The sequence below is a fragment of the Pinus tabuliformis genome, chromosome 9 (genome assembly GCF_031772625.1).
Source record: "Pinus tabuliformis cultivar Carrire ecotype Pingquan chromosome 9, CPIR1, whole genome shotgun sequence".
NCBI classification, from domain to species: Eukaryota; Viridiplantae; Streptophyta; class Pinopsida; order Pinales; family Pinaceae; genus Pinus; species Pinus tabuliformis.
Window position 1 is genome coordinate 870,713,773 of NC_142307.1, and position 16,454 is coordinate 870,730,226.

Sequence of the window (16,454 nt, forward strand, 5' to 3'; positions counted from 1 at the left end):
CTCAGCCATTTCCAAGAAATTTCACCAAGTTTTGGGCCTCCAGAAAGTCAAAAAACAAGCAAAAAATGACTTTCTGCCACCTTTTTGACACACAGGAAGCAGTCTTGGGAGATTGAAATTTTGGAGGGGAAAATGACCACCAAATTCAGAAATTCCACTTGGGTTGGACAGTAGACATCCATACCTTTCCAACAAGCCCACTTTTGCCTCATTTGGACACCTGAAAGTACCTCAAAATCAGCTCCAAAGTAGCGCGACCCGTTCAGGAAGAGGGCGCGACCCGTTGGGCAGTTTTCACAGGAATTCATCTACAGCTCAAGAATTCGCCCAGCTTTGACCAGTTTTGACTTGTGATGGGATTTTTCACCCTCTTTGATGTAATTTATGTATTTTCATATTGACATGACACTTATTTACCTATTCTAGAAGATTCATTCATGAAATAGCAAACATTTAATGAATGAATTGGTTTCCTAGCTTATAGAGGCAAGTTGTTTTGACTGCCTAAATTTTAGTGCTCAGTTTAGAATTGGTTGAAACAGCTCCTAGAAGGATGAGCTCGACCCCTAGAGGCAAGGAAATATGTTAGATTGCCTATATTATGTACTTTCTTGGTCATTTTCATGGTTGGACTCTTGAGGGAGAAGCTCTATTGTATTACTCATTGTATCTCTGCAATTTTGGCAAAGGAAGAAAGACCAGGGTTTTGCAGTCCTTTTTGGGATTCCTGTGGTTACATGTATTGATGGTGTGTTTCTCTTTGTACTTGTAAGTTTGTTATGTGAATCATCTCCTTACTTTTCCTTCTGCAAATTAGGCAAATGAAGTGTTAAAGTAGAATTCATGATTGTCATGCTCTGCTTTTAAGTTTTCTTAATATTTATGTTTTCATCTGTCTAAAGAGAACTCTTGAAGGTTTCTTGCTCTCTTTAGCTCCTCACCGGTCATTCCTATCCATTCACTTAATTCAAAGGCATCAGTACAGTCTCCTACCTTGCCCCAAAGAACCCCTTGCAAAAACTGTGTCCAATCCCCACACCCAAAATTGCCTTTCCCCAACTTTCCACCAAAACCCTAAAAATCCCAAATCAAACCTTTTATCAGTTTACTAGCCTAAAATCAGTGTTTCCTCATTGGTTATCTCGCCCGTTGAAGATCCCTACCGAGATAGACCGGAGAGAGCCCTCTCCTGCCCAGTAGGGCTAGCTACGAGGCTAAGTGGTTTGATGTTGCCTTGGAGTTTACCTTTCTCAGCCTGAGGTGAAATTTCAAGCGCTAACATTAACCATATATATGAAAGAAAGGCATGCAAAGTTTATTTTTGGTGATAATAGTGATTCTCAGAATCGGCCCACCACCACCCGGGTGGTTTTCACCATTTTAAATGCCGATAATGTTATATGTTGAGACCTTTATTATTGTTTATATGTATTCTTGTCTGTAGGTGTATACTTTATATCCTGGATTGAGTTACTTCTATGGATAGTCTATAGATATGTCAATTGGCTTGTAAAGCCTCTGTTCCTGCGCCAACCATGGGAAGAGCAGAAAATGAAGCTTCTTCTTCTCACTGTCACCATCCATCTGGATGGAGGATATATGTAATTTGGGTGGTTATCTCTGATTTCTGCGTTGAATTTATAGATGAAAATAGTGGCTTGCTTTTTAACAATGGATAGAGAATACTCAGTCAGGGCGGCGGATAGGAAAAGAAAAGAAGTGATATGCTCTGCATTTTGCGTTGAAGACAAAAGTTGCATTCAAACCTGAGATGTTAAGATTGATACCATTGTAAACCCGTGAAGTGTGACTGCGTTTTTCTTTTTCTAATACTTTTCCGTCTTCTAAAATATCATTTAAAATAGGTTAAATATTTTATAAAAAAATTATAATTTTTTTACATATATATGGGGGTTGATTAGCTTTTTCATGGGATAACTCCAAAAGGGAAATCGGAAGAGCAACCTAGTGGTGTGTCTTAGTCAAATTTCCATTGTAGATTTTAGTGAAGCTTTTGCCGAGAGGGAGGTTAGCAATATGATGGTGTTTAAACAAAATACTATATCTCCAAGAAAACTACATTCTCCAAAACTCTTGTTTTGCCATCATATAACATTTTACATGCATAAATCTAAGGGTTATACCTTGTTTAACCACTATATTGTATTTTATAAAACATATTCACACTGTGTTTTATTAGATGTACCTTATTTTCTTCCGAGTGGTTATACCTTGTTTCTTTCAATAGTCCTTGCAATTATTTCATAAAAAGTAGTTGTAGTAAATTTATATAGCAACATTGTCGCCCTAGTAATAGATTTATTTTCTACAAATAGTATATTTGTTGAATTGAATTTTTGCAGACATAAAAAACTAGTTTTATCATTGTAAGAATTTTTAATTGTTAAATTGATTTTAAACTATTGTACATATTAGTATTAACTGTTGACTAGTTTAATTGAGCCAATTATAGTATGTAATTACCTCTATATCACTTGTTAATAATTGGTAAATTCACTTAGAGACCAGTAAACGTGAAATGAATAGCCAAATTGAAAGCTCGTGACATAACGTTGATATATAAAGTAGATTCTATATAAGAGATTGTAGGAGCTTGTCACGTGCAATAGATTTGGATTATTGATCCGACCATTAATTCAATGGATGGTGTTTAACATGAAGAGATTGACATATGTTACTCATGAAGTAGATGGTGGTATTGAAACAAAAAAAAAACATAAGAGCAATAGCAAGTTTTATTTTCCTCTTTATTCATGGTTCCATAAGGGTTTGACCATCGTGAAAAGTTTTATCATTACCCTTTCCATATGGTTCCATTTACGGCTTTAAATTAGATTGTGGTTACACATGGAGATGCCAGTTTTATTTATACCCTCTCTTTATGTTTCAATATAAGGCCTAATCCATTTTAAATAAGAATTTAGTTTTTATTTATACCATATTTTATAAATATATCAAAGGTTTTTCATTTAAAAGAAAAGTGAAGTCCTATGGATATGGCAAATTTTGTTAATACCTTTTTTTTTCCATGTTCATTTTTTTTTCATGTTTTTTTAGATTGAATTCTAATTATATTTTAAAAAATAGTATAATTTAGTAAACATGAAGAGGAGTATTAGTTTTATAAGACTCATAATTGTTATGGTGATTATATGAATAATTATTATATCTAATAGTTGGATTTGGTTTACGGAATTAGGAAAAATGTTCTTATACTCCTAGAGGTCAGAGGCCCCGAGGAATTCGGCAAAATGTTGTACATCTCTAAAGTATGTTGTAAAATGTTGTTATGTCCCTAAAGTATGAGCCTCTCTACAATTTAGTTTGAGAACTTAGTATGGAGTCAATGTATAAGTGTTAGATGGTTAAATGTTAGATATGTAAGGGATGTAAATATCTTTTAAAAGTTAGGCTTATAAGTATACATGGTTAAATGTTAGATATGTAAGAGTTAAATATGTGAATATATTTTAAAAGTTAGGCTCATAAGTATACCTTATTTTCTTCCCAATGGTTATACCTTGTTTCTTTCAATAGCCCTTGCAATTATTTCATAAAAAATAGTTGTAGTAAATTTATATAGCAACATTGCAGCCCTAGTAATAGATTTATTTTCTACAAATAGTATATTTTTTGAATTGAATTTTTGCAGGCATAAAAAACTAGTTTTATCATTGTAAGAATTTTTAATTGTTAAATTGATTTTAAACTATTGTACATATTATTATTAACTGTTGACTAGTTTAATTGATCCAATTATAGTATGTAATTACCTCTATATCACTTGTTAATAATTGGTAATTGTTAATAATTGGTAAATTCACTTAGAGACAAGTAAACGTGAAATGAATAGCCAAATTGAAAGCTCATGACACAACATTGATATATAAAGTAGATTCTATATAAGAGATTGTAGGAGCTTGTCACGTGCAATAGATTTGGATTATTGATCCGACCATTAATTGAATGGATGGTGTTTGACATGAAGAGATTGAAATATGTTACTCATGAAGTAGATGGTGGGATTGAAACAAAAAAAAGCATAGCACCGTTGATGTTGATGTTATGGTTGAGAACATGTTGAATTTATACTTATAAAAGAAAAATGATATTCTACCAAAAACATTAATGTGTTTTTTTCCTAATAAACAACTTTGTTTGGCACATAAAAATTTGGTTTTACTAGCATTTTTTTAAAAGTTTGAAAATTGACCCTAAAAAAAAAAATCATCGTTCCAGTATCATCACTTTTTCGTTTGAAGCTATATTTTGCACAAAAATTTCGTAGTAAATTTCATAGTCACTGCCATTTTTAAAACATGTTCAAAATTGACCGCTAAAAAATAAAATCATCGTTCCAGTATACACACTTTTCGTTTTTAGCACTGTTTTTGATGCTTTTCGGGGTTTTTTGGCCAAAGTTCCCGTTTTGAGTTTATAGTTACCGTTTCAAAGTTTACATTGTTCTATCTAGAAGTGCTCCTTTGATTTTGAATCCTACTCCAATGAGTCCAGAATAACAATACTACAATCCACTTGATATAAATAAACAAGTCTCTTCTCCAAAACACATAGATAAAAGAGGAATAAAAGTTACAACACTGGTGTAATAGCTGTTGCAGAAAGCACATGGAGGTTGGAAAACCCTTACAAGGTCATCTCCATCTTCAAACTCCTCAATAAACTAATTCAACACTCTGGTTGACCATGGCACCCATGGACTTCAATCTGAAAAAATCCTATCTAAAATTGCTCCTTTGATTCCGAGACCTACTCCAATAAGTCCAAAATATCCAAAAATGATGACCTAGCCCTTTTTTGCACCCAATTTTGTCAAACACTAGAGAAGTTACGACCTCTCCTAGTTTCTCCATTATTCTCTCTACAAATTGCACAAAATATGGCATCATCCTACAATTTCGCCCCATTTTCCGCTAACGGAGCGACAAATTCCCCAATTTTTGTGCAGATATGTAGGGTCGTTAATTTATCCATCGAGACATAAAAACCAAAATATTGTTCATATGGGGGGCCATGCGCCCAAGGGCTAACCCCCAGCGTTGGCCCCCTCCCTCCGACGGTCACATTAAACTTTTGTGCAAGAGTGTTCACATATAGCAGTTTAGTCCGACGGTGAGGCGGTGGAAATGACCGTTAGCGATCACATTAAATGGTTAATGCTAGTAGTTATGGTGTTCACATGGGGGGGGTTAAGTTTGCTCGACCCCCCAACCATTACAGCAATAAACTTTATTGTGAACCTGCCTCCCTTACATGTTAAGAAACATAGTGAGGGCACGTTGGTGAGTTCTTTGGTCTGTGTTATGGGAGTTCGCGGGGTCGAGCCCAGCCTTTGCCCTATCCTCCATAACAAATTTTTCATTAACACGGGGAGGACACGTGGTGGCCTTAGGCTTAGCCACGTGTCACCTCCTCATTAGCCTAAACAAAAACACGTGGACCAATAGAATGATGCCACTGAGCCTAAGAATATTATGAATAATATGTCGATGGAATATACCATAGAAATATACCAAGAATATTCATTTTGTTGACTGGGTTGTATAGATGCCCAGTCAGCATCCCTGTCATCACTTGCAAAAATTTTACTTATTTGAGCAAACGATCAACGCGTGATATCTTGAGCATATGATATCGATTTTCTGCGAAACGAGTTGTGCCGGAATCAGGACGACGAGATCTACACGGTCATTCAGGTTCCAAACCATTCTGACAATCTTGAATTTTTGGCAAATTTTGAGCTCCTGATCATTATAGGTGACTTATAACCCTAACAACAAAAGATGGTTGTGTCTATGCTTCAGATCTGCAACCAAATGTTAGAAAACCCTTGTAGTAAAGATACTATGCAAATAGAAACATATAACAGTAGAAATAAAAGTGTAGCAACCCAATGGATAATATGAATAAGAAATTTTATTAATCAAAATGATACACCTAGTGATGAGAAATTACGAAAATGGGCCTGCAAATCCCCCTTTGTGGGATGGGTCCTTTTTGACCTTGTTCTTCAGCAATTGCTTCTCTCTCTCAATATGTGATATGCAATGGGTAGAAAAGAAAATAAAAGATGCTTAAACTCAAGTGGGAGCTCAAATGCTATGAGACGATAATGGGATGATGATAATGGTCATAATGAAGAATGGAGAGAAACCCCTCTATTTATAACAAAATGTCGGAATATATTGAGAATTTGAAAAATAATAAAATATTATTGACTAAATTGTCTGCATGGGGTAGCTCAAGTGGCAATGGCCGTGGAAATGAAGTCTCACCGAACCGGAAGTCTTGGGTTCAAATCTTGGGCTACCCTTCCCCCGTAGTGGGGTATGTAATGGACATGTAAATCGGAGAGTCCTACCAAAGCTTACAAAAAAAAAATATTATTGACTAAATCAAAATCTAGTCATTGTGGATATTTTATTATATTTTTTTAGAGGGAAAAGATATTCAAAATGGTCAAATATCTTTATTTAAAAAGTGGTTGAAATAATTAACAAATAAAAATAATTTATTAATCACTTTGTGAGAATTTAAAAAAATATGAATTTGAAATCATTATTAAATAATGATTTAATAATTATCTCAAAAGGAAAATATAGAATAAATAAAAAATAATGAATTATTTAATTATTCCAAGGTGATTAAGTCAAAGGTGATAAGAAATAATTATCAAATAATTATTTAATAATTATTTCTAGAAAATATTAAATAAAAAATTATTTATTTGATTATTCTCATGGGGTTTTTTGGATTTCAATGAGAAATAATTTAGGAAAAATGGTTTACTAAATTATTTCTTATCGTAAAAGTGGGTTTACCATGGTAAAATTAATCCTACATGGTATATTTTGATCCACCTAGTAAGAAATGGCTAGGTGACATTCTTTGGGTGATAGCAAAATTATTGGGCATTTTTTTATCTAAAATTATTTTCTGCTCTTTCTCGGCCCTGGTTGACAATGTGCAACAATACTTGTCTATGGTGCTAGTAGTACTAAATCTACCACTGCTTTTCAAGACTACTAACTTACCATGGTTGTATAGTCCTATAAGGAAGTATATGTCATCCACAACTCGGTGTAGTATCTAATGGCCAACTTGTAAGAACTTATGGTCATGATCCCAAAACCCTACAAGTAATTCTAAGAACATACTTTGGCTCCCCATGTTTTAGCTCCTAAAGAGCTTTAGAAGCCTATAGTGTCTTAGTGCATCCAAATTAAACTAGCCATGCAACATGGACACATCAATAAGCTCATGCTCTCATTCTTTCCACTAAATCATATTTATTGGTCTTGCACACATTCAAGGAAAAAGTTGTAGATCAATTATTTTTCAAGTTTCCAAGTGAAATTTTTTGTTTTTGCTTCTTCTTTTTTAAAGTATGGTTGTAGTTATTCCTTGGGGAAAATGTGGTTTGTTGTGGCTTTTCTGTGGAACAATCATTTCTAGGGCCTCTTGTTAATGGTTGTTTTGTGTTGAGCCCATAACTGTGTAGATGCAATCCAAAAGAGGTTTGACACCTTGTGGTTTTTAACCTAAAAGTAAATAATGGAATAATGGAAATAGATAGCAGGAATTGAAGCCTTACTGGTCCAAATGGAATGGAATTTTATCAATGTTATGAAACCAACTCACAAAAAGATAGAAAAGATAGATCAACGCCTTAGAATTCAGCCTCTTCGAGGGGGAAACCTCCTTTACATTACACAAATGAACAATTCGTGGATGATACAAATGAAAAGAATTCCTTTCTATATATAGGAGTCTAAGGGGTCATAATATAATAAGAGCCGGCATAACAATAATAATGTAAGGGCATAATAATAACAATAGTGGGCTTCTATGGGGCACAATAGTAGCAATATTGGTACTACATGGGTACAGAAATATAATAAGGGGGTTGTACTAATAATAATAAGGGGTTACACTAGTAGTATAGGGGCCTAACATTCTCCTCTCCTTCAAAAAGTGTTGTCTTCAACGCTTGAGTAGTTATTGATGCTTCTGTATAAAATTATTGTCCTCCCATGTGGAATCTTCATCGGGTAAGTTCTTCCACTTGATGAGATACTCTAAAATTGATTGATTTCATAGCTGTCGGGTTCTTGTTTCTGTGACTACTCCAGGTTCTAATATGATTTTTCCTTCCTCTTCAAGTTTTGGCAATATTGTTTGAATTTGCATCTTCTGCAACTTTTGAATGAGTGGCCATACTTCTTCTTCCTTCTTCCATTCATCCCTTGCTTCATTTATCCAATCTGGTTGGGTAATAGAAATAACACAGAACAACGCTTCCACATCCTCATCCTTTCTTGAGAGTGCATCCACAACAAAATTTTTCTTCCCTTTTCTATAGATGATGTCAAAGTCATAACCCAACATATTTGTGACCCATTTTTCCTGTTATTCTAAAGATAATAGTTGTTCTAAAAAATATTTAAGACTATCATGATCCATTTTTACCTTGAAGTGTCTTCCCATTCGGTAAGGTCGCCATTTCTTAAGTGTATGTAGTATTGCCAACATTTCCTTCTCATAAATAGCTTGCTTGAGATGTAGCAGTAAAAATACCCAATCACCTACATCAAAACATTTTTCACTATGATATTGATCTATCTGTTTTTTCATTCGATTTTGCACCAAAGTGGCGTTATCCTTTAAAAGTTGGAGAACTTGTTGTTGATGCTCAATGTGATCTTTCACTGCTTGAACCTTTTTCTTCTTGATATGTCCTTCTATCTTGAGAGTTTGAGGAGTGGTAATTTCTTCCAATGATTTACAAGATATGGTTAGATTCATTTCTTGATGCTCGATGTGATCTTTCACTTCTTGAACATTTTTTCTTGATATGTCCTTCTATCTGGATAGTTTGAGTAGTGGTAATTCCGGCAAATGCATTACAAGATATGGTTGGATTCATTTCTTCTTTCTTGATGTGATCTTTCACTTCTTGAACCTTTTTATTCTTGATATGTCCTTCTATCTTGAGAGTTTGAGGAGTGTTAATTCTCGCTAATGCTTTACAAGATATGGTCATATTCATTTCTTCTTTCTCTGGGGTTGGGTCCTGGCGTATATTCTCTTCTTTTGATGTTTCTTGATCCTTTTCTTCCTCCTCTTCATACTCTACGTAAAATAATTTCTTCTCAGCACACTTATGACCTTTAGTGCATTTTCTATCACAATTGTAACAAAGCCCTTTTTCTCTTTTTTCTTCCAATTGTTGTGGTGTAACCCTTGTAGGTTGTGGAAGGCTAGGAGAAACAACACTTCCATCTTTATAGTTGTGAGGGGTAGAATTCCTTGTTTCCATAATTTTTCTTTCCACTTTGTAACAAAGCCCTTTTTCTCTTTTTTCTTCCAATTATTGTGGTGTTGCTCTAAAGAAGGTATTCCTCTTTGTATTCTCATAACGCGCTCTAATTTCCTCCGTGAAAATTGACCACGTAACAAGTTGTTTACGAGAACAAAGCCCTTTATACCATAAAAATTGATCTTGTTCCAAATATGAATATTCAATACATACCTTTTGTAGTGGTACACCATGTAGATCAAAATATTTCTCCATCTATAGTATCCAATTTACCAGATCCTTGCCATCAATCTTCCTCATCTCACTTTTTCTTGATTTTAGGAGCTCGATCTTGAAACGACTGTAACTTTGTACTTTCAGATCTTTAAGTTATGAAATTGCGACTTGAAGTAGCCCTTTGTGTCCTCTTTCCAATGCCACTAGTCTAATCAAATTTAGATTCTCCACGGTGGAGTTATGCACAATCTCCCAAGATGACCTGGCTATAAACCTTTCAAGAAGAGCGAACTTGTATGAAGTGCCATGTGTCACTGTTTTGACCTTAGTATCTAAAAAATATACACAGGAAACTACAATCTATCCTATTTCTATAAATTCTTACGAAATTTCTATCTGATGCACAAAACAAAAGTTATGACGATTTTCCCCAGGTCACCTGTTTGGAATGAAATTTGGGAGTCTGCAAAAAGGCCAACTTACTCAGATCATATCTCAGCAAATATAGCGTGAAACACTCTGAAATTCAGACCCAAGCTTCAAAATGATTTCAACCCAAATGGGTTTTTGTTTTAGCATCTGAAACATCACAAAACAAAAGCTATAGTGAAAATTCCACCATGACTTGTTTGGAGCAGCAAAACCCTAGAATCCAAAGCTCTGATACCAAATGTTATGATACCAGCTCACAAAGAGATAGATAAGATAGATCAACGCCTTAGAATTTAGCCTCTTCGAGGGGGCAACCTCCTTTACATTACACAAATGAACAATTCTTGGATGATACAAATGAAAAGCTCTCCTTTCTAGATATAGGAGTCTAAGGGGTCATAATATAATCAGAGCCGACATAACAATAATAATGTAAGGGCATAATAATAACAATAGTGGGCTTCTATGGGGCACAATAGTAACAATATGGGGACTACATGGTACAGCAATATAATAAGGGGGTTGTACTAATAACAATAAGGGGTTACACTGGTAGTATAGGGGCCTAACAATCAATTGAATATCTTGCAATATGCCCTAGAAATTTTTGGGATAAAAAGGGTTTTTCATTAGAGGTATTTTTTAGCAAGGTAAAATGGTAAAAATTAGCTCAATTGCCCACATATAGACAAATTTTTGACCCTTTTTGGTCTATAACAATTGTTGTCACCCTCGTTGAAATGAAGCCCATCATCACTTCTAATTTTTTCTTTGAAATCAATTTATGAGTTTATATCGGATTATTTGAAACTTGGACTAGTATTGTTGATCATTTTTATAATACTAGTATATCATTTTTGGTAATTTCACATGATGATCTTTAGTGAACTTTGAGGTAAATGTCAATCTTCCATATAATAATAGGTTTTTCCCTAAATCTTGCTTTTACGTTATTTACCATCATTTCTATCAACACTATGCTTCAGGCTTAATCATGTCAAGTTGTGACATTTCCCTCTCTTGTTCGATGGAAGTCATAGCTTGTTCAGTAGTGCCTACCCTCTATGGGTTGCTCTAGTTATCACTCCTTTTTCCATTCATTCCCCATGTTGAGTTGTTATTTTTAGGTTTGGGAACCCTTATCTAGCCTTGCCATGACTCAATATTTGGGACTTTGTGCTTCTCTTTTATCTTTTTCTAGTAATGTCTTGAAAGGTTATTTTTGTTGTTTTATAGTTGCACTTGCTTATTTTTTCTTATGTCTTTGTGCATGATTCTACTAATTCATTATGGTTATTGTCATTATAGTCACTTCCAACCTTAGAGATTTGCAAGTATTGCCTCCATTTCATGACCTATATTCTTGGAGAAGACAAATTCATTAGTGGACAGAAGTTGACACACACATTTTTTGCCTTTGATTTACATAGGTCTATTCCATGTGCATGGAATGTAGTTCCATGCCATTGAGCCACTCATTTTCTCTATTGTAGTGAATTTTATTTATTTTTCGTGCTTTCTAGAACACGAAAAGGCACCCAAAAAAATCAAAAACGTAAAAAAGAAATGGGGGAAATCATTTTGATCTTTGTTTGATTCAATTTGAAGGCTAGCCATCGGCCATTTCCACCCTTGAATATGGTGTGAGTTTTCAAATTGATCTGGTGACAAAAAACAATTTAAGAAGACATTCACTAAGGATCTAGAGATCCTCCTGCTTTAGGTTGGAGACTAGCTCTCTCCAACCACAGATTGTGTTCCCTAAATTCAATGTAATTTAATAAAGTTTTCTATGCAAAACATGTATATTTGGCTAGGTTATAAATAAAATAATGTTTTAAATAAAATAATATTTTAAGAAAATATAGGTGGTAAGACTTACAATATGTGAAACTTATTAAATAAATAAATCATCAATGACTATAAATGAAAATTCCAGATATGCATCACAATCCATACCAAACATAGTGGTTAGAAATGAAAATTTAAATTAGAATAAGAAACGAAATAGAAATAAGAAGAGTTAGAACATGTTGGCTTATATACATCTAATTGGAATGTATAGTAAAATCACATGATATCATGTACCTATATCATTTTAAACTACAACAAATCAATTATAATGTTGACTTTGTTCTTTTTATATAATATATATTTGAGAAATAGTCAATCGATAATATGTAAGAAAGATTAATAATGTGATCATGTCATATCATTCTTAATCTTTCATAAATGTTAGTAAAAGAAGATAAAACAAAGTAAAATAAATAAGAAAAACAAAACAAGATTGGTATTATAATTATTCAAATGAAACCTGTGAGGAAATTATAGCTATAGTGTAACAGTACAATTCCTACATGTAACATGTCACTCAAATCTAATTTAAATCCTCTAAATAATATATATTTAAGAAGCATTAATTCAACTTATGTATGAAACATTTATTATAAGATCATGTCAAATCAGTAATCGTTCATGTTTACTAGTAAATAAAAGTATAACACAAACAAGAATACATAAAAGGAAAACAAAATGAATCATGATAACAAAAATTAGAATCTCAATGTCATAACGAAGTAGGCCACCACAACATGTGCATTATGGCTTCAAAACAATAAGGTTTCACCTCCCAAACCTATCATCCCCCCCTTTTTGTGGACATTTTAGCTTAAGATTATTAATAATGTTTAGTTGCATTAATCACTTGATCATTGCTTTAAACATGTATGTGTATATATAATAATATGTGGTTGATAATATGGTTATATAATTAAAAAATTATAGAATAACATACCCATACTTCTATTGATATGTGATGTTATTCAAATAAGGTCATTTATATCATTAATGCCACTCTTTATGGTTGAAGTTTGTTTTAATTTTATTTATTGATAATCATTTGTGTGAGAGTATAGGTTGACCATAAGGAGTGGGTTTACATGTCGAATATGAGTTTATGAAGACAAGTAATACTAGTGAAAACAAGGTAAAGATTCATGTGAGGTAGAATTTATAGCAATCACCCAATTTTTTAAGGAGGGTCAGATTGGGCTACAACATTTGGCTCCTACTAAGGATGGTAACTACCTGTGAGGTAGCAAAAACCATAGACCTTGTGCCTTGAAACAGTACCATGGAGTCAATTTGAATTTGAAACTCAAAACCTCTTGCTCAAACGTATTAATACCGTATAATATATTAGTAGATAGTTGTAAATGATAAACACATTAAGAATATCTACTAAAAATAGGTGAATGTGTCACAAATCCATCATATTCACAATTTGACCTATAAATATTCATATTCATGCTAGAGAGACCATTTGTACTCTGAAAGCTTTGCAACATGATTAAATACTTTTATTTGAGCACAAAAATGAGGTTTGGAGACTTACCAATTTCATAACTCAAATTATCTTTTTACCCTTGTCCTGGAAGTGTGCAATTTCTCTTAAATTTTCATGCAAGTTAGAATCTAACGTGATTTGTGATCGTTAGATGGAACCAATGTCAACCACCTGATCTCATCAGATCAAGTAGTGTGCATTAACTACCTCACTTTTCCAAATCTGATGGAAATGCTTGCCAAACTGCACATAATTTCAAACAATTTAGCACATAGTTTGATGAAAATAAAAGATATATCAAAAAGGATAAAAGGTTAGTACCATCTGTTTTCAATTTCTGCAAAAAGATTACATCATTTAGAGAAATAAGACATTCTTATTTTTCTAAACTCGTAATTTGTTAACAAGGAGGAGGAAATGAAGCTTCTAATGCAGAAAAATACAAAACCTAATCTATAATAGACAAAGTAAAAATCCTTCGCATCTTAATGGCTTATATGACCATAACAAAGAATGACATTATGATTAATCATATAAAATCCCAATATAAAGGTTGAGGATCCCAATCATTATTAATATATAAGACATTCTTCATACCCTTCAGTTTACTAGGGTCATTATGGTAATGAATTAGATCACATCAATCATAGTTTGATATGTGTCTCATCCTTCATGGGAACATTTCAAAACCATATATAAATGATTGCATTATCACAATTACTAATTAGGAGTTTGTAAAAATTATGGTACTAGTTTGACAAGAACAAGTATAGCATTTATCTCAGAGTAAAGTTCAACCAAACTATTGAGACCAGTTATTAGGGATTTTTGTTTCCACTATATGAGTTTCCAAAATCGGACGTTACTTCGCTACCAACGAGTGTCTGTAGCTCTGACAGAGTCATCCACTATCTTGACTAAAGAATTTCATCATTTTTTCATTCACATATAAGCATATGTCATAGAAGCTTCAATACTCATTCACTGTAAATAGTTATGGGATGATTATGTAATGGGACTTGACCCAATACCACTGACCTTGCTCTGCTACCAGCGAGTGTTCATATCCTCGACGGAGATATTAGCATTCCCCATTTTGAAGTAACTTAAATTATTATGGGATGATTATGCACCGGGAAAACCCAATATCAAAGATATTGCTCCATTGCCAACGAGCATTCATAGCCCCAACGAGTTATAAGTATCCCCCATTTGAAAAAGAATTAGTCTTTATTAGTTAAGAATATTATGGTAATTAAGGAAGGTCACATGCACAGAGTATCTTTATAAATAACTAGTACAACAAATAGCCTCATTATTCATTAGATTTTGTGAATGTCAAATCTTGTGTTTATAAATTTAGTACTCATGAGGTAACATAGTCTCTCATGATATTCATGTGCAAGAAGTACAAATAAAATAAATATGTGGTCAAAAAATGCTCAACGTGAACTTTGATACTAGTAGAGGAACGAAGTTTGAGCCTTTTAGCAAAATTAATTACCCTTCAACCTTCTGGTATGAACAAATCTTTAATTATATTTCCCAAAATCATAGATATGATATATACTAGGAAAATATTTTCAATCCATAACTCATTCTTGCACAGATCACCAATTTTTTTAAGATGCAAGGATTTCATATTTATTCATTCTAAGTTTTATAGACATAAAGTATATATAATCAAAATTGTAAAAGGTTTATTTATGTATGCAATCTATATGTGTGTGTGTATGTGTTTAATAGTAAAACTATTTGAAGAAATCAAAGAGCCAGTGTAACTAGGTTAAAATCTTACTAGCCACATACCCCCTAATTCTAGGCTTCATGTCTATAAAAAATAATGATATGTTCAACTGTTGAAAGCAATAGGGAAATTTTTGTTTGTTAGGCCTTCAAGAAATATGCTAATATTATATTGATATGTTGAAATTGCAGTAAGAAAATCTCAGTTTGACCTTGCCTGGGTCAAACAAGAGAACATTTGAATTTCCACATCAACAGAAATCTTGAAGGTAGTTAACTGAGGTGACATGGCACTTGTCACTTAGTTCACTGAATTAATTCAAGTTGGAGAAACTTAATTTCAACTTAGCATCATTGATTGCTAATTTGTAGAAATCTAATTCAGTTAAATTGAATTATTGTCAGCTAAACTAGTTCTAACTATTGGAGGAACTAGTGGAAGGTTAGTTGTGTAAGTGTGACTTCAGTCAAACATAGTGATCATCCAGATAACTAATCAATCAACCCAAAATATTTTTTGCATGCATAGAATTTGAGTTGCCCAATTGAGATGGAGATTTCAAGGCAGTGTACTATCAATTGTAGACTATTCCAATGTGTACATGTGGTGCATGCAATCAGAGATCCAACCTTATGGATTGCATAATCAATTGGAAAAAATCCCTAAATAATAGGGGTTAATTCCTCAAGGAGCTTCATGAGGAAATAAGGGCTTGGAGGGATTGAAATTTGGCTAAGTGTTGGCCAGAGTTAGTCAGTAAGGCAAAGAAATAGACTATACACTTGTAGGTTGTGATTAAGCTTGAGCAAGCATATGTATTACATCTTTATTCTTTGGTTAATGCAATATATATAAGAGGGGTTTTGAGCAGTTGCTTTCCCCTAGATAAATCTTTGTGCATGTGTGATATTTCTTCTTGCATGTTTATGATTTTTGTTCTCGATTGTGAATTGAATTTCACATAGCAATAGAGTAGGTTTGAGTCTTGTGATTTAGTAAATTTCATGAGCAGTTTCAAATTACACCATAATTTATACATGATAACATGAAGAAATTTTTTCAAAATATTTACTCATCCATTCCTTAATGAAATCATGTAGCCCTATATGAATCTCTGATAGATAAACCCTTGGAATACCACCAACCTATTCATGAAGAGAATTTTGGTATGTTGTTATCTCATAGCTATTCATTTCTTTTGAAGATGACTGAAAGAAGGAACCACCTTCCTAATCAGCCTTTGTTGATATGTCTTCTTCAAAACCACTTTCTTCAAAAACTTTGTTAGTACTATGATCACGGAAAGAGGATAGAGATAAATCAAAGCTAATATTAGTTATAAGACTTTCATA